This window comes from Rhinopithecus roxellana, chromosome 2, assembly GCF_007565055.1.
Source record: "Rhinopithecus roxellana isolate Shanxi Qingling chromosome 2, ASM756505v1, whole genome shotgun sequence".
Classification (NCBI taxonomy): domain Eukaryota; kingdom Metazoa; phylum Chordata; class Mammalia; order Primates; family Cercopithecidae; genus Rhinopithecus; species Rhinopithecus roxellana.
In genome coordinates this window covers 181024503-181045076 of record NC_044550.1, presented here as the reverse complement: position 1 = coordinate 181045076, position 20574 = coordinate 181024503, and positions in this window count along the sequence as shown.

The window sequence follows — 20574 nt, the reverse complement described above, 5'->3', positions numbered from 1 at the left end:
ATTTCCACAGATGAAAACTAGAAAGAAGCTTTCTTAGAAACTTCTTGGTGATGTGTGAATTCATCTCACAGAGTTACACTTATGTTTCGTGGAGCAGTCCATTAACACTGTCTTTGGGGAAACTGAGAAGGGCTTCTTTGGATCACATTGAGGCCTACGCTGATAAAGGAAATTTCATCCGTTCAAAACGTGAAAGAAGCTTTCTGAGAAACTTCTTTCTGATCTGTGAGTTCATCTCACAGAGTTACAACCTCTGCCTTAAGAAGCAGTTTGCTAACACTTTTTTGGTGGAATCTGCAAAGTGATATTTGGGAGCCTATTGAGGCCCATGGTGATAAAGGAATTATCCTCACATAATAACTAAGGAGAAGCTTTCTGAGAAACTGCATTGCCATGTGTGAATGCAACTCACAGAGTTACACGTTTCTCTTCAGTGATCAGTTTGTTAGCACAGTTTTCTGGAAATCTGCAATTAGATACTTCACAGCGCAATGAACATTACAGTGACAAAGGAAATTTCCACAGATGAAAACTAGAAAGAAGCTTTCTTAGAAACTTCTTGGTGATGTGTGAATTCATCTCACAGAGTTACACTTATGTTTCGTGGAGCAGTCCATTAACACTGTCTTTGGGGAAATCTGAGAAGGGCTTCTTTGGATCACATTGAGGCCTACGCTGATAAAGGAAATTTCATCCGTTCAAAACGTGAAAGAAGCTTTCTGAGAAACTTCTTTCTGATCTGTGAGTTCATCTCACAGAGTTACAACCTCTGCCTCAAGAAGCAGTTTGCTAACACTCTTTTCGTGGAATCTGCAAAGTGATATTTGGGAGCCTATTGGGGCCCATGGTGATAAAGGAATTATCCTCACATAATAACTAAAGAGAAGCTTTGTGAGAAACTGCATTGCCATGTGTGAATGCAACTCACAGAGTTACACGTTTCTCTTCAGTGATCAGTTTGTTAGCACAGTTTTCTGGAAATCTGCAATTAGATACTTCACAGCGCAATGAACATTACAGTGACAAAGGAAATTTCCACAGATGAAAACTAGAAAGAAGCTTTCTTAGAAACTTCTTGGTGATGTGTGAATTCATCTCACAGAGTTACACTTATGTTTCGTGGAGCAGTCCATTAACACTGTCTTTGGGGAAACTGAGAAGGGCTTCTTTGGATCACATTGAGGCCTACGCTGATAAAGGAAATTTCATCCGTTCAAAACGTGAAAGAAGCTTTCTGAGAAACTTCTTTCTGATCTGTGAGTTCATCTCACAGAGTTACAACCTCTGCCTTAAGAAGCAGTTTGCTAACACTTTTTTGTGGAATCTGCAAAGTGATATTTGGGAGCCTATTGAGGCCCATGGTGATAAAGGAATTATCCTCACATAATAACTAAGAGAAGCTTTCTGAGAAACTGCATTGCCATGTGTGAATGCAACTCACAGAGTTACACGTTTCTCTTCAGTGATCAGTTTGTTAGCACAGTTTTCTGGAAATCTGCAATTAGATACTTCACAGCGCAATGAACATTACAGTGACAAAGGAAATTTCCACAGATGAAAACTAGAAAGAAGCTTTCTTAGAAACTTCTTGGTGATGTGTGAATTCATCTCACAGAGTTACACTTATGTTTCGTGGAGCAGTCCATTAACACTGTCTTTGGGGAAACTGAGAAGGGCTTCTTTGGATCACATTGAGGCCTACGCTGATAAAGGAAATTTCATCCGTTCAAAACGTGAAAGAAGCTTTCTGAGAAACTTCTTTCTGATCTGTGAGTTCATCTCACAGAGTTACAACCTCTGCCTTAAGAAGCAGTTTGCTAACACTTTTTTGGTGGAATCTGCAAAGTGATATTTGGGAGCCTATTGAGGCCCATGGTGATAAAGGAATTATCCTCACATAATAACTAAGAGAAGCTTTCTGAGAAACTGCATTGCCATGTGTGAATGCAACTCACAGAGTTACACGTTTCTCTTCAGTGATCAGTTTGTTAGCACAGTTTTCTGGAAATCTGCAATTAGATACTTCATAGCGCAATGAACATTACAGTGACAAAGGAAATTTCCACAGATGAAAACTAGAAAGAAGCTTTCTTAGAAACTTCTTGGTGATGTGTGAATTCATCTCACAGAGTTACACTTATGTTTCGTGGAGCAGTCCATTAACACTGTCTTTGGGGAAACTGAGAAGGGCTTCTTTGGATCACATTGAGGCCTACGCTGATAAAGGAAATTTCATCCGTTCAAAACGTGAAAGAAGCTTTCTGAGAAACTTCTTTCTGATCTGTGAGTTCATCTCACAGAGTTACAACCTCTGCCTCAAGAAGCAGTTTGCTAACACTCTTTTCTTGGAATCTGCAAAGTGATATTTGGGAGCCTATTGGGGCCCATGATGATAAAGGAATTATCCTCACATAATAACTAAAGAGAAGCTTTGTGAGAAACTGCATTGCTATGTGTGAATGCAACTCACAGAGTTACGCCAGTGTTTTTTGGGGCCGTTTCGTAGGACTGTTTCCGTGGATTCCGAGAAGTGATATTTCAGATAGCTTTGAAGAATAGAAGGAGAAAACGAATATACTCCAAGAGAAAGCGGAACCAAGCTTTCTGCGAAACTGCTTTGTGATATGTGAATTCATTTCACAGTGTTCTATCACCCTTTCTCGGGGGAGTTTCCTAGCACTCATTTTGAGGAATCTCAGATGTGATGTCTTGGATATCGTTGAATCGCATGCTGAATAAGGAACTATCCTCAGAGAAACCTGCAGAGAAGCCTTCTCAGAAACTTCTTTCTTGTGGGTGAATTCAGCCCACAGATGTCCATCATTGTTTCCACTGAGAAACTTGCTAGCAGAGTTTTCGCAGAATCTGCAATAGGACACACGGTGGCGCTCCAAGACCACAAATAACCTCGTCTTACTAAAGTGGGAAGCTTTCTGAGAAACCGCTTTGTGATGTGTGAATTCAACTCACTAAGTTGCAGCTGTATTTCGTGGGGCCGTGGCCTAGCCCTATTTGTGTGGAATCTGAGAACAGATATTCCCGATCCTTTTGAAAACAATGGGGTCAATGGAAACATCTTCCAATAAAAATGAGAAAGAAGCTTTCTGAGAAACTTCTTTCTGATCTGTGAGTTCATCTCACAGAGTTACCACCTCTGCCCAAAGAAGCAGATGGCTAACACTCTGTTCGTGTAATCTGCAAAATGATATTTGGGAGCCTATTGGGGCCCATGGTGATAAAGCAAATATCCTCACATAATAACTAAAGAGAAGCTTTGTGAGAAACTGCATTGCCATGTGTGAATGCAACTCACAGAGTTACACGTTTCTCTTCAGTGATCAGTTTGTTAGCACAGTTTTCTGGAAATCTGCAATTAGATACTTCATAGCGCAATGAACATTACAGTGACAAAGGAAATTTCCACAGATGAAAACTAGAAAGAAGCTTTCTTAGAAACTTCTTGGTGATGTGTGAATTCATCTCACAGAGTTACACTTATGTTTCGTGGAGCAGTCCATTAACACTGTCTTTGGGGAAACTGAGAAGGGCTTCTTTGGATCACATTGAGGCCTACGCTGAGAAAGGAAATTTCATCCGTTCAAAACGTGAAAGAAGCTTTCTGAGAAACTTCTTTCTGATCTGTGAGTTCATCTCACAGAGTTACAACCTCTGCCTTAAGAAGCAGTTTGCTAACACTTTTTGGTGGAATCTGCAAAGTGATATTTGGGAGCCTATTGAGGCCCATGGTGATAAAGGAATTATCCTCACATAATAACTAAGGAGAAGCTTTCTGAGAAACTGCATTGCCATGTGTGAATGCAACTCACAGAGTTACACGTTTCTCTTCAGTGATCAGTTTGTTAGCACAGTTTTCTGGAAATCTGCAATTAGATACTTCATAGCGCAATGAACATTACAGTGACAAAGGAAATTTCCACAGATGAAAACTAGAAAGAAGCTTTCTTAGAAACTTCTTGGTGATGTGTGAATTCATCTCACAGAGTTACACTTATGTTTCGTGGAGCAGTCCATTAACACTGTCTTTGGGGAAACTGAGAAGGGCTTCTTTGGATCACATTGAGGCCTACGCTGATAAAGGAAATTTCATCCGTTCAAAACGTGAAAGAAGCTTTCTGAGAAACTTCTTTCTGATCTGTGAGTTCATCTCACAGAGTTACAACCTCTGCCTCAAGAAGCAGTTTGCTAACACTCTTTTGTGGAATCTGCAAAGTGATATTTGGGAGCCTATTGAGGCCCATGGTGATAAAGGAATTATCCTCACATAATAACTAAAGAGAAGCTTTCTGAGAAACTGCATTGCCATGTGTGAATGCAACTCACAGAGTTACACGTTTCTCTTCAGTGATCAGTTTGTTAGCACAGTTTTCTGGAAATCTGCAATTAGATACTTCATAGCGCAATGAACATTACAGTGACAAAGGAAATTTCCACAGATGAAAACTAGAAAGAAGCTTTCTTAGAAACTTCTTGGTGATGTGTGAATTCATCTCACAGAGTTACACTTATGTTTCGTGGAGCAGTCCATTAACACTGTCTTTGGGGAAACTGAGAAGGGCTTCTTTGGATCACATTGAGGCCTACGCTGAGAAAGGAAATTTCATCCGTTCAAAACGTGAAAGAAGCTTTCTGAGAAACTTCTTTCTGATCTGTGAGTTCATCTCACAGAGTTACAACCTCTGCCTTAAGAAGCAGTTTGCTAACACTTTTTTGGTGGAATCTGCAAAGTGATATTTGGGAGCCTATTGAGGCCCATGGTGATAAAGGAATTATCCTCACATAATAACTAAGGAGAAGCTTTCTGAGAAACTGCATTGCCATGTGTGAATGCAACTCACAGAGTTACACGTTTCTCTTCAGTGATCAGTTTGTTAGCACAGTTTTCTGGAAATCTGCAATTAGATACTTCACAGCGCAATGAACATTACAGTGACAAAGGAAATTTCCACAGATGAAAACTAGAAAGAAGCTTTCTTAGAAACTTCTTGGTGATGTGTGAATTCATCTCACAGAGTTACACTTATGTTTCGTGGAGCAGTCCATTAACACTGTCTTTGGGGAAACTGAGAAGGGCTTCTTTGGATCACATTGAGGCCTACGCTGATAAAGGAAATTTCATCCGTTCAAAACGTGAAAGAAGCTTTCTGAGAAACTTCTTTCTGATCTGTGAGTTCATCTCACAGAGTTACAACCTCTGCCTTAAGAAGCAGTTTGCTAACACTCTTTTAGTGGAATCTGCAAAGTGATATTTGGGAGCCTATTGGGGCCCATGGTGATAAAGGAATTATCCTCACATAATAACTAAGAGAAGCTTTGTGAGAAACTGCATTGCCATGTGTGAATGCAACTCACAGAGTTACACGTTTCTCTTCAGTGATCAGTTTGTTAGCACAGTTTTCTGGAAATCTGCAATTAGATACTTCATAGCGCAATGAACATTACAGTGACAAAGGAAATTTCCACAGATGAAAACTAGAAAGAAGCTTTCTTAGAAACTTCTTGGTGATGTGTGAATTCATCTCACAGAGTTACACTTATGTTTCGTGGAGCAGTCCATTAACACTGTCTTTGGGGAAACTGAGAAGGGCTTCTTTGGATCACATTGAGGCCTACGCTGAGAAAGGAAATTTCATCCGTTCAAAACGTGAAAGAAGCTTTCTGAGAAACTTCTTTCTGATCTGTGAGTTCATCTCACAGAGTTACAACCTCTGCCTTAAGAAGCAGTTTGCTAACACTTTTTTGGTGGAATCTGCAAAGTGATATTTGGGAGCCTATTGAGGCCCATGGTGATAAAGGAATTATCCTCACATAATAACTAAGGAGAAGCTTTCTGAGAAACTGCATTGCCATGTGTGAATGCAACTCACAGAGTTACACGTTTCTCTTCAGTGATCAGTTTGTTAGCACAGTTTTCTGGAAATCTGCAATTAGATACTTCACAGCGCAATGAACATTACAGTGACAAAGGAAATTTCCACAGATGAAAACTAGAAAGAAGCTTTCTTAGAAACTTCTTGGTGATGTGTGAATTCATCTCACAGAGTTACACTTATGTTTCGTGGAGCAGTCCATTAACACTGTCTTTGGGGAAACTGAGAAGGGCTTCTTTGGATCACATTGAGGCCTACGCTGATAAAGGAAATTTCATCCGTTCAAAACGTGAAAGAAGCTTTCTGAGAAACTTCTTTCTGATCTGTGAGTTCATCTCACAGAGTTACAACCTCTGCCTCAAGAAGCAGTTTGCTAACACTCTTTTCTTGGAATCTGCAAAGTGATATTGGGAGCCTATTGGGGCCCATGATGATAAGGAATTATCCTCACATAATAACTAAAGAGAAGCTTGTGAGAAACTGCATTGCTATGTGTGAATGCAACTCACAGAGTTACGCCAGTGTTTTTTGGGGCCGTTTCGTAGGACTGTTTCCTGGATTCCGAGAAGTGATATTTCAGATAGCTTTGAAGAATAGAAGGAGAAAACGATATACTCCAAGAGAAAGCGGAACCAAGCTTTCTGCGAAACTGCTTTGTGATATGTGAGTTCATTTCACAGTGTTCTATCACCCTTTCTCGGGGGTTTCCTAGCACTCATTTTGAGGAATCTCAGATGTGATGTCTTGGATATCGTTGAATCGCATGCTGAATAAGGAACTATCCTCAGAGAAACCTGCAGAGAAGCCTTCTCAGAAACTTCTTTCTTGTGGGTGAATTCAGCCCACAGATGTCCATCATTGTTTCCACTGAGAAACTTGCTAGCAGAGTTTTCGCAGAATCTGCAATAGGACACACGGTGGCGCTCCAAGACCACAAATAACCTCGTCTTACTAAAGTGGGAAGCTTTCTGAGAAACCGCTTTGTGATGTGTGAATTCAACTCACTAAATTGCAGCTGTATTTCGTGGGGCCGTGGCCTAGCCCTATTTGTGGAATCTGAGAACAGATATTCCCGATCCTTTTGAAAACAATGGGGTCAATGGAAACATCTTCCAATAAAAATGAGAAAGAAGCTTTCTGAGAAACTTCTTTCTGATCTGTGAGTTCATCTCACAGAGTTACCACCTCTGCCCAAAGAAGCAGATGGCTAACACTCTGTTCGTGTAATCTGCAAAATGATATTTGGGAGCCTATTGGGGCCCATGGTGATAAAGCAAATATCCTCACATAATAACTAAAGAGAAGCTTTGAGAAACTGCATTGCCATGTGTGAATGCAACTCACAGAGTTACACGTTTCTCTTCAGTGATCAGTTTGTTAGCACAGTTTTCTGGAAATCTGCAATTAGATACTTCATAGCGCAATGAACATTACAGTGACAAAGGAAATTTCCACAGATGAAAACTAGAAAGAAGCTTTCTTAGAAACTTCTTGGTGATGTGTGAATTCATCTCACAGAGTTACACTTATGTTTCGTGGAGCAGTCCATTAACACTGTCTTTGGGGAAACTGAGAAGGGCTTCTTTGGATCACATTGAGGCCTACGCTGAGAAAGGAAATTTCATCCGTTCAAAACGTGAAAGAAGCTTTCTGAGAAACTTCTTTCTGATCTGTGAGTTCATCTCACAGAGTTACAACCTCTGCCTTAAGAAGCAGTTTGCTAACACTTTTTTGTGGAATCTGCAAAGTGATATTTGGGAGCCTATTGAGGCCCATGGTGATAAAGGAATTATCCTCACATAATAACTAAGAGAAGCTTTCTGAGAAACTGCATTGCCATGTGTGAATGCAACTCACAGAGTTACACGTTTCTCTTCAGTGATCAGTTTGTTAGCACAGTTTTCTGGAAATCTGCAATTAGATACTTCATAGCGCAATGAACATTACAGTGACAAAGGAAATTTCCACAGATGAAAACTAGAAAGAAGCTTTCTTAGAAACTTCTTGGTGATGTGTGAATTCATCTCACAGAGTTACACTTATGTTTCGTGGAGCAGTCCATTAACACTGTCTTTGGGGAAACTGAGAAGGGCTTCTTTGGATCACATTGAGGCCTACGCTGATAAAGGAAATTTCATCCGTTCAAAACGTGAAAGAAGCTTTCTGAGAAACTTCTTTCTGATCTGTGAGTTCATCTCACAGAGTTACAACCTCTGCCTTAAGAAGCAGTTTGCTAACACTTTTTGGTGGAATCTGCAAAGTGATATTTGGGAGCCTATTGAGGCCCATGGTGATAAAGGAATTATCCTCACATAATAACTAAGAGAAGCTTTGTGAGAAACTGCATTGCCATGTGTGAATGCAACTCACAGAGTTACACGTTTCTCTTCAGTGATCAGTTTGTTAGCACAGTTTTCTGGAAATCTGCAATTAGATACTTCACAGCGCAATGAACATTACAGTGACAAAGGAAATTTCCACAGATGAAAACTAGAAAGAAGCTTTCTTAGAAACTTCTTGGTGATGTGTGAATTCATCTCACAGAGTTACACTTATGTTTCGTGGAGCAGTCCATTAACACTGTCTTTGGGGAAACTGAGAAGGGCTTCTTTGGATCACATTGAGGCCTACGCTGATAAAGGAAATTTCATCCGTTCAAAACGTGAAAGAAGCTTTCTGAGAAACTTCTTTCTGATCTGTGAGTTCATCTCACAGAGTTACAACCTCTGCCTTAAGAAGCAGTTTGCTAACACTTTTTTGGTGGAATCTGCAAAGTGATATTTGGGAGCCTATTGAGGCCCATGGTGATAAAGGAATTATCCTCACATAATAACTAAGAGAAGCTTTCTGAGAAACTGCATTGCCATGTGTGAATGCAACTCACAGAGTTACACGTTTCTCTTCAGTGATCAGTTTGTTAGCACAGTTTTCTGGAAATCTGCAATTAGATACTTCACAGCGCAATGAACATTACAGTGACAAAGGAAATTTCCACAGATGAAAACTAGAAAGAAGCTTTCTTAGAAACTTCTTGGTGATGTGTGAATTCATCTCACAGAGTTACACTTATGTTTCGTGGAGCAGTCCATTAACACTGTCTTTGGGGAAACTGAGAAGGGCTTCTTTGGATCACATTGAGGCCTACGCTGATAAAGGAAATTTCATCCGTTCAAAACGTGAAAGAAGCTTTCTGAGAAACTTCTTTCTGATCTGTGAGTTCATCTCACAGAGTTACAACCTCTGCCTTAAGAAGCAGTTTGCTAACACTTTTTTGGTGGAATCTGCAAAGTGATATTTGGGAGCCTATTGAGGCCCATGGTGATAAAGGAATTATCCTCACATAATAACTAAGAGAAGCTTTCTGAGAAACTGCATTGCCATGTGTGAATGCAACTCACAGAGTTACACGTTTCTCTTCAGTGATCAGTTTGTTAGCACAGTTTTCTGGAAATCTGCAATTAGATACTTCACAGCGCAATGAACATTACAGTGACAAAGGAAATTTCCACAGATGAAAACTAGAAAGAAGCTTTCTTAGAAACTTCTTGGTGATGTGTGAATTCATCTCACAGAGTTACACTTATGTTTCGTGGAGCAGTCCATTAACACTGTCTTTGGGGAAACTGAGAAGGGCTTCTTTGGATCACATTGAGGCCTACGCTGATAAAGGAAATTTCATCCGTTCAAAACGTGAAAGAAGCTTTCTGAGAAACTTCTTTCTGATCTGTGAGTTCATCTCACAGAGTTACAACCTCTGCCTCAAGAAGCAGTTTGCTAACACTCTTTTTGTGGAATCTGCAAAGTGATATTTGGGAGCCTATTGGGGCCCATGGTGATAAAGGAATTATCCTCACATAATAACTAAGAGAAGCTTTGTGAGAAACTGCATTGCCATGTGTGAATGCAACTCACAGAGTTACACGTTTCTCTTCAGTGATCAGTTTGTTAGCACAGTTTTCTGGAAATCTGCAATTAGATACTTCATAGCGCAATGAACATTACAGTGACAAAGGAAATATCCACAGATGAAAACTAGAAAGAAGCTTTCTTAGAAACTTCTTGGTGATGTGTGAATTCATCTCACAGAGTTACACTTATGTTTCGTGGAGCAGTCCATTAACACTGTCTTTGGGGAAACTGAGAAGGGCTTCTTTGGATCACATTGAGGCCTACGCTGATAAAGGAAATTTCATCCGTTCAAAACGTGAAAGAAGCTTTCTGAGAAACTTCTTTCTGATCTGTGAGTTCATCTCACAGAGTTACAACCTCTGCCTTAAGAAGCAGTTTGCTAACACTTTTTTGGTGGAATCTGCAAAGTGATATTTGGGAGCCTATTGAGGCCCATGGTGATAAAGGAATTATCCTCACATAATAACTAAGAGAAGCTTTCTGAGAAACTGCATTGCCATGTGTGAATGCAACTCACAGAGTTACACGTTTCTCTTCAGTGATCAGTTTGTTAGCACAGTTTTCTGGAAATCTGCAATTAGATACTTCACAGCGCAATGAACATTACAGTGACAAAGGAAATTTCCACAGATGAAAACTAGAAAGAAGCTTTCTTAGAAACTTCTTGGTGATGTGTGAATTCATCTCACAGAGTTACACTTATGTTTCGTGGAGCAGTCCATTAACACTGTCTTTGGGGAAACTGAGAAGGGCTTCTTTGGATCACATTGAGGCCTACGCTGATAAAGGAAATTTCATCCGTTCAAAACGTGAAAGAAGCTTTCTGAGAAACTTCTTTCTGATCTGTGAGTTCATCTCACAGAGTTACAACCTCTGCCTCAAGAAGCAGTTTGCTAACACTCTTTTGGTGGAATCTGCAAAGTGATATTTGGGAGCCTATTGAGGCCCATGGTGATAAAGGAATTATCCTCACATAATAACTAAAGAGAAGCTTTGTGAGAAACTGCATTGCCATGTGTGAATGCAACTCACAGAGTTACACGTTTCTCTTCAGTGATCAGTTTGTTAGCACAGTTTTCTGGAAATCTGCAATTAGATACTTCATAGCGCAATGAACATTACAGTGACAAAGGAAATTTCCACAGATGAAAACTAGAAAGAAGCTTTCTTAGAAACTTCTTGGTGATGTGTGAATTCATCTCACAGAGTTACACTTATGTTTCGTGGAGCAGTCCATTAACACTGTCTTTGGGGAAACTGAGAAGGGCTTCTTTGGATCACATTGAGGCCTACGCTGATAAAGGAAATTTCATCCGTTCAAAACGTGAAAGAAGCTTTCTGAGAAACTTCTTTCTGATCTGTGAGTTCATCTCACAGAGTTACAACCTCTGCCTTAAGAAGCAGTTTGCTAACACTTTTTTGGTGGAATCTGCAAAGTGATATTTGGGAGCCTATTGAGGCCCATGGTGATAAAGGAATTATCCTCACATAATAACTAAGGAGAAGCTTTCTGAGAAACTGCATTGCCATGTGTGAATGCAACTCACAGAGTTACACGTTTCTCTTCAGTGATCAGTTTGTTAGCACAGTTTTCTGGAAATCTGCAATTAGATACTTCACAGCGCAATGAACATTACAGTGACAAAGGAAATTTCCACAGATGAAAACTAGAAAGAAGCTTTCTTAGAAACTTCTTGGTGATGTGTGAATTCATCTCACAGAGTTACACTTATGTTTCGTGGAGCAGTCCATTAACACTGTCTTTGGGGAATCTGAGAAGGGCTTCTTTGGATCACATTGAGGCCTACGCTGATAAAGGAAATTTCATCCGTTCAAAACGTGAAAGAAGCTTTCTGAGAAACTTCTTTCTGATCTGTGAGTTCATCTCACAGAGTTACAACCTCTGCCTTAAGAAGCAGTTTGCTAACACTCTTTTTGTGGAATCTGCAAAGTGATATTTGGGAGCCTATTGAGGCCCATGGTGATAAAGGAATTATCCTCACATAATAACTAAGAGAAGCTTTGTGAGAAACTGCATTGCCATGTGTGAATGCAACTCACAGAGTTACACGTTTCTCTTCAGTGATCAGTTTGTTAGCACAGTTTTCTGGAAATCTGCAATTAGATACTTCATAGCGCAATGAACATTACAGTGACAAAGGAAATTTCCACAGATGAAAACTAGAAAGAAGCTTTCTTAGAAACTTCTTGGTGATGTGTGAATTCATCTCACAGAGTTACACTTATGTTTCGTGGAGCAGTCCATTAACACTGTCTTTGGGGAAACTGAGAAGGGCTTCTTTGGATCACATTGAGGCCTACGCTGATAAAGGAAATTTCATCCGTTCAAAACGTGAAAGAAGCTTTCTGAGAAACTTCTTTCTGATCTGTGAGTTCATCTCACAGAGTTACAACCTCTGCCTTAAGAAGCAGTTTGCTAACACTTTTTGGTGGAATCTGCAAAGTGATATTTGGGAGCCTATTGAGGCCCATGGTGATAAAGGAATTATCCTCACATAATAACTAAGGAGAAGCTTTCTGAGAAACTGCATTGCCATGTGTGAATGCAACTCACAGAGTTACACGTTTCTCTTCAGTGATCAGTTTGTTAGCACAGTTTTCTGGAAATCTGCAATTAGATACTTCACAGCGCAATGAACATTACAGTGACAAAGGAAATTTCCACAGATGAAAACTAGAAAGAAGCTTTCTTAGAAACTTCTTGGTGATGTGTGAATTCATCTCACAGAGTTACACTTATGTTTCGTGGAGCAGTCCATTAACACTGTCTTTGGGGAAACTGAGAAGGGCTTCTTTGGATCACATTGAGGCCTACGCTGATAAAGGAAATTTCATCCGTTCAAAACGTGAAAGAAGCTTTCTGAGAAACTTCTTTCTGATCTGTGAGTTCATCTCACAGAGTTACAACCTCTGCCTTAAGAAGCAGTTTGCTAACACTCTTTTGGTGGAATCTGCAAAGTGATATTTGGGAGCCTATTGAGGCCCATGGTGATAAAGGAATTATCCTCACATAATAACTAAAGAGAAGCTTTGTGAGAAACTGCATTGCCATGTGTGAATGCAACTCACAGAGTTACACGTTTCTCTTCAGTGATCAGTTTGTTAGCACAGTTTTCTGGAAATCTGCAATTAGATACTTCACAGCGCAATGAACATTACAGTGACAAAGGAAATTTCCACAGATGAAAACTAGAAAGAAGCTTTCTTAGAAACTTCTTGGTGATGTGTGAATTCATCTCACAGAGTTACACTTATGTTTCGTGGAGCAGTCCATTAACACTGTCTTTGGGGAAACTGAGAAGGGCTTCTTTGGATCACATTGAGGCCTACGCTGATAAAGGAAATTTCATCCGTTCAAAACGTGAAAGAAGCTTTCTGAGAAACTTCTTTCTGATCTGTGAGTTCATCTCACAGAGTTACAACCTCTGCCTTAAGAAGCAGTTTGCTAACACTTTTTTGGTGGAATCTGCAAAGTGATATTTGGGAGCCTATTGAGGCCCATGGTGATAAAGGAATTATCCTCACATAATAACTAAGAGAAGCTTTCTGAGAAACTGCATTGCCATGTGTGAATGCAACTCACAGAGTTACACGTTTCTCTTCAGTGATCAGTTTGTTAGCACAGTTTTCTGGAAATCTGCAATTAGATACTTCACTAGCGCAATGAACATTACAGTGACAAAGGAAATTTCCACAGATGAAAACTAGAAAGAAGCTTTCTTAGAAACTTCTTGGTGATGTGTGAATTCATCTCACAGAGTTACACTTATGTTTCGTGGAGCAGTCCATTAACACTGTCTTTGGGGAAACTGAGAAGGGCTTCTTTGGATCACATTGAGGCCTACGCTGATAAAGGAAATTTCATCCGTTCAAAACGTGAAAGAAGCTTTCTGAGAAACTTCTTTCTGATCTGTGAGTTCATCTCACAGAGTTACAACCTCTGCCTCAAGAAGCAGTTTGCTAACACTCTTTTCTTGGAATCTGCAAAGTGATATTTGGGAGCCTATTGGGGCCCATGATGATAAAGGAATTATCCTCACATAATAACTAAAGAGAAGCTTTGTGAGAAACTGCATTGCTATGTGTGAATGCAACTCACAGAGTTACGCCAGTGTTTTTTGGGGCCGTTTCGTAGGACTGTTTCCTTGGATTCCGAGAAGTGATATTTCAGATAGCTTTGAAGAATAGAAGGAGAAAACGAATATACTCCAAGAGAAAGCGGAACCAAGCTTTCTGCGAAACTGCTTTGTGATATGTGAGTTCATTTCACAGTGTTCTATCACCCTTTCTCGGGGAGTTTCCTAGCACTCATTTTGAGGAATCTCAGATGTGATGTCTTGGATATCGTTGAATCGCATGCTGAATAAGGAACTATCCTCAGAGAAACCTGCAGAGAAGCCTTCTCAGAAACTTCTTTCTTGTGGGTGAATTCAGCCCACAGATGTCCATCATTGTTTCCACTGAGAAACTTGCTAGCAGAGTGAGAAGGAAATTTCCACAGATGAAAACTAGAAGGAAGCTTTCTTAGAAACTTCTTGGTGATGTGTGAATTCATCTCACAGAGTTACACTTATGTTTCGTGGAGCAGTCCATTAACACGTCTTTGGGGAATCTGAGAAGGGCTTCTTTGGATCACATTGAGGCCTACGCTGATAAAGGAAATTTCATCCGTTCAAAACGTGAAAGAAGCTTTCTGAGAAACTTCTTTCTGATCTGTGAGTTCATCTCACAGAGTTACAACCTCTGCCTTAAGAAGCAGTTTGCTAACACTTTTTTGGTGGAATCTGCAAAGTGATATTTGGGAGCCTATTGAGGCCCATGGTGATAAAGGAATTATCCTCACATTAATAACTAAGAGAAGCTTTGTGAGAAACTGCATTGCCATGTGTGAATGCAACTCACAGAGTTACACGTTTCTCTCAGTGATCAGTTTGTTAGCACAGTTTTCTGGAAATCTGCAATTAGATACTTCATAGCGCAATGAACATTACAGTGACAAAGGAAATTTCCACAGATGAAAACTAGAAAGAAGCTTTCTTAGAAACTTCTTGGTGATGTGTGAATTCATCTCACAGAGTTACACTTATGTTTCGTGGAGCAGTCCATTAACACTGTCTTTGGGGAAACTGAGAAGGGCTTCTTTGGATCACATTGAGGCCTACGCTGATAAAGGAAATTTCATCCGTTCAAAACGTGAAAGAAGCTTTCTGAGAAACTTCTTTCTGATCTGTGAGTTCATCTCACAGAGTTACAACCTCTGCCTTAAGAAGCAGTTTGCTAACACTTTTTTGGTGGAATCTGCAAAGTGATATTTGGGAGCCTATTGAGGCCCATGGTGATAAAGGAATTATCCTCACATAATAACTAAGGAGAAGCTTTGTGAGAAACTGCATTGCCATGTGTGAATGCAACTCACAGAGTTACACGTTTCTCTTCAGTGATCAGTTTGTTAGCACAGTTTTCTGGAAATCTGCAATTAGATACTTCATAGCGCAATGAACATTACAGTGACAAAGGAAATTTCCACAGATGAAAACTAGAAAGAAGCTTTCTTAGAAACTTCTTGGTGATGTGTGAATTCATCTCACAGAGTTACACTTATGTTTCGTGGAGCAGTCCATTAACACTGTCTTTGGGGAAACTGAGAAGGGCTTCTTTGGATCACATTGAGGCCTACGCTGATAAAGGAAATTTCATCCGTTCAAAACGTGAAAGAAGCTCTGAGAAACTTCTTTCTGATCTGTGAGTTCATCTCACAGAGTTACAACCTCTGCCTTAAGAAGCAGTTTGCTAACACTCTTTTGGTGGAATCTGCAAAGTGATATTTGGGAGCCTATTGAGGCCCATGGTGATAAAGGAATTATCCTCACATAATAACTAAAGAGAAGCTTTCTGAGAAACTGCATTGCCATGTGTGAATGCAACTCACAGAGTTACACGTTTCTCTTCAGTGATCAGTTTGTTAGCACAGTTTTCTGGAAATCTGCAATTAGATACTTCACAGCGCAATGAACATTACAGTGACAAAGGAAATTTCCACAGATGAAAACTAGAAAGAAGCTTTCTTAGAAACTTCTTGGTGATGTGTGAATTCATCTCACAGAGTTACACTTATGTTTCGTGGAGCAGTCCATTAACACTGTCTTTGGGGAAACTGAGAAGGGCTTCTTTGGATCACATTGAGGCCTACGCTGAGAAAGGAAATTTCATCCGTTCAAAACGTGAAAGAAGCTTTCTGAGAAACTTCTTTCTGATCTGTGAGTTCATCTCACAGAGTTACAACCTCTGCCTTAAGAAGCAGTTTGCTAACACTTTTTTGGTGGAATCTGCAAAGTGATATTTGGGAGCCTATTGAGGCCCATGGTGATAAAGGAATTATCCTCACATAATAACTAAGGAGAAGCTTTCTGAGAAACTGCATTGCCATGTGTGAATGCAACTCACAGAGTTACACGTTTCTCTTCAGTGATCAGTTTGTTAGCACAGTTTTCTGGAAATCTGCAATTAGATACTTCACAGCGCAATGAACATTACAGTGACAAAGGAAATTTCCACAGATGAAAACTAGAAAGAAGCTTTCTTAGAAACTTCTTGGTGATGTGTGAATTCATCTCACAGAGTTACACTTATGTTTCGTGGAGCAGTCCATTAACACTGTCTTTGGGGAAACTGAGAAGGGCTTCTTTGGATCACATTGAGGCCTACGCTGATAAAGGAAATTTCATCCGTTCAAAACGTGAAAGAAGCTTTCTGAGAAACTTCTTTCTGATCTGTGAGTTCATCTCACAGAGTTACAACCTCTGCCTTAAGAAGCAGTTTGCTAACACTTTTTTGGTGGAATCTGCAAAGTGATATTTGGGAGCCTATTGAGGCCCATGGTGATAAAGGAATTATCCTCACATAATAACTAAGAGAAGCTTTCTGAGAAACTGCATTGCCATGTGTGAATGCAACTCACAGAGTTACACGTTTCTCTTCAGTGATCAGTTTGTTAGCACAGTTTTCTGGAAATCTGCAATTAGATACTTCACAGCGCAATGAACATTACAGTGACAAAGGAAATTTCCACAGATGAAAACTAGAAAGAAGCTTTCTTAGAAACTTCTTGGTGATGTGTGAATTCATCTCACAGAGTTACACTTATGTTTCGTGGAGCAGTCCATTAACACTGTCTTTGGGGAAACTGAGAAGGGCTTCTTTGGATCACATTGAGGCCTACGCTGATAAAGGAAATTTCATCCGTTCAAAACGTGAAAGAAGCTTTCTGAGAAACTTCTTTCTGATCTGTGAGTTCATCTCACAGAGTTACAACCTCTGCCTTAAGAAGCAGTTTGCTAACACTTTTTTGGTGGAATCTGCAAAGTGATATTTGGGAGCCTATTGAGGCCCATGGTGATAAAGGAATTATCCTCACATAATAACTAAGAGAAGCTTTCTGAGAAACTGCATTGCCATGTGTGAATGCAACTCACAGAGTTACACGTTTCTCTTCAGTGATCAGTTTGTTAGCACAGTTTTCTGGAAATCTGCAATTAGATACTTCATAGCGCAATGAACATTACAGTGACAAAGGAAATTTCCACAGATGAAAACTAGAAAGAAGCTTTCTTAGAAACTTCTTGGTGATGTGTGAATTCATCTCACAGAGTTACACTTATGTTTCGTGGAGCAGTCCATTAACACTGTCTTTGGGGAAACTGAGAAGGGCTTCTTTGGATCACATTGAGGCCTACGCTGATAAAGGAAATTTCATCCGTTCAAAACGTGAAAGAAGCTTTCTGAGAAACTTCTTTCTGATCTGTGAGTTCATCTCACAGAGTTACAACCTCTGCCTCAAGAAGCAGTTTGCTAACACTCTTTTCTTGGAATCTGCAAAGTGATATTTGGGAGCCTATTGGGGCCCATGGTGATAAAGGAATTATCCTCACATAATAACTAAAGAGAAGCTTTGTGAGAAACTGCATTGCTATGTGTGAATGCAACTCACAGAGTTACGCCAGTGTTTTTGGGGCCGTTTCGTAGGACTGTTTCCTGGATTCCGAGAAGTGATATTTCAGAGTAGCTTTGAAGAATAGAAGGAGAAAACGAATATACTCCAAGAGAAAGCGGAACCAAGCTTTCTGCGAACTGCTTTGTGATATGTGAATTCATTTCACAGTGTTTCTATCACCCTTTCTCGGGGGAGTTTCCTAGCACTCATTTGAGGAATCTCAGATGTGATGTCTTGGATATCGTTGAATCGCATGCTGAATAAGGAACTATCCTCAGAGAAACCTGCAGAGAAGCCTTCTCAGAAACTTCTTTCTTGTGGGTGAATTCAGCCCACAGATGTCCATCATTGTTTCCACTGAGAAACTTGCTAGCAGAGTTTTCGCAGAATCTGCAATAGGACACACGGTGGCGCTCCAAGACCACAAATAACCTCGTCTTACTAAAGTGGGAAGCTTTCTGAGAAACCGCTTTGTGATGTGTGAATTCATCTCACAGAGTTACACTTATGTTTCGTGGAGCAGTCCATTAACACTGTCTTTGGGGAATCTGAGAAGGGCTTCTTTGGATCACATTGAGGCCTACGCTGATAAAGGAAATTTCATCCGTTCAAAACGTGAAAGAAGCTTTCTGAGAAACTTCTTTCTGATCTGTGAGTTCATCTCACAGAGTTACAACCTCTGCCTTAAGAAGCAGTTTGCTAACACTTTTTTGGTGGAATCTGCAAAGTGATATTTGGGAGCCTATTGGGCCCATGGTGATAAAGGAATTATCCTCACATAATAACTAAGAGAAGCTTTGTGAGAAACTGCATTGCCATGTGTGAATGCAACTCACAGAGTTACACGTCTCTCTTCAGTGATCAGTTTGTTAGCACAGTTTTCTGGAAATCTGCAATTAGATACTTCACAGCGCAATGAATATTACAGTGAGAAAGGAAATTTCCACAGATGAAAACTAGAAGGAAGCTTTCTTAGAAACTTCTTGGTGATGTGTGAATTCATCTCACAGAGTTACACTTATGTTTCGTGGAGCAGTCCATTAACACTGTCTTTGGGGAAACTGAGAAGGGCTTCTTTGGATCACATTGAGGCCTACGCTGATAAAGGAAATTTCATCCGTTCAAAACGTGAAAGAAGCTTTCTGAGAAACTTCTTTCTGATCTGTGAGTTCATCTCACAGAGTTACAACCTCTGCCTAAGAAGCAGTTTGCTAACACTCTTTTTGTGGAATCTGCAAAGTGATATTTGGGAGCCTATTGAGGCCCATGGTGATAAAGGAATTATCCTCACATAATAACTAAGGAGAAGCTTTGTGAGAAACTGCATTGCCATGTGTGAATGCAACTCACAGAGTTACACGTTTCTCTTCAGTGATCAGTTTGTTAGCACAGTTTTCTGGAAATCTGCAATTAGATACTTCATAGCGCAATGAACATTACAGTGACAAAGGAAATTTCCACAGATGAAAACTAGAAAGAAGCTTTCTTAGAAACTTCTTGGTGATGTGTGAATTCATCTCACAGAGTTACACTTATGTTTCGTGGAGCAGTCCATTAACACTGTCTTTGGGGAAACTGAGAAGGGCTTCTTTGGATCACATTGAGGCCTACGCTGATAAAGGAAATTTCATCCGTTCAAAACGTGAAAGAAGCTTTCTGAGAAACTTCTTTCTGATCTGTGAGTTCATCTCACAGAGTTACAACCTCTGCCTTAAGAAGCAGTTTGCTAACACTTTTTTGGTGGAATCTGCAAAGTGATATTTGGGAGCCTATTGAGGCCCATGGTGATAAAGGAATTATCCTCACATAATAACTAAGGAGAAGCTTTCTGAGAAACTGCATTGCCATGTGTGAATGCAACTCACAGAGTTACACGTTTCTCTTCAGTGATCAGTTTGTTAGCACAGTTTTCTGGAAATCTGCAATTAGATACTTCACAGCGCAATGAACATTACAGTGACAAAGGAAATTTCCACAGATGAAAACTAGAAAGAAGCTTTCTTAGAAACTTCTTGGTGATGTGTGAATTCATCTCACAGAGTTACACTTATGTTTCGTGGAGCAGTCCATTAACACTGTCTTTGGGGAAATCTGAGAAGGGCTTCTTTGGATCACATTGAGGCCTACGCTGATAAAGGAAATTTCATCCGTTCAAAACGTGAAAGAAGCTTTCTGAGAAACTTCTTTCTGATCTGTGAGTTCATCTCACAGAGTTACAACCTCTGCCTTAAGAAGCAGTTTGCTAACACTCTTTTTGTGGAATCTGCAAAGTGATATTTGGGAGCCTATTGAGGCCCATGGTGATAAAGGAATTATCCTCACATAATAACTAAAGAGAAGCTTTGTGAGAAACTGCATTGCCATGTGTGAATGCAACTCACAGAGTTACACGTTTCTCTTCAGTGATCAGTTTGTTAGCACAGTTTTCTGGAAATCTGCAATTAGATACTTCATAGCGCAATGAACATTACAGTGACAAAGGAAATTTCCACAGATGAAAACTAGAAAGAAGCTTTCTTAGAAACTTCTTGGTGATGTGTGAATTCATCTCACAGAGTTACACTTATGTTTCGTGGAGCAGTCCATTAACACTGTCTTTGGGGAAACTGAGAAGGGCTTCTTTGGATCACATTGAGGCCTACGCTGATAAAGGAAATTTCATCCGTTCAAAACGTGAAAGAAGCTTTCTGAGAAACTTCTTTCTGATCTGTGAGTTCATCTCACAGAGTTACAACCTCTGCCTTAAGAAGCAGTTTGCTAACACTT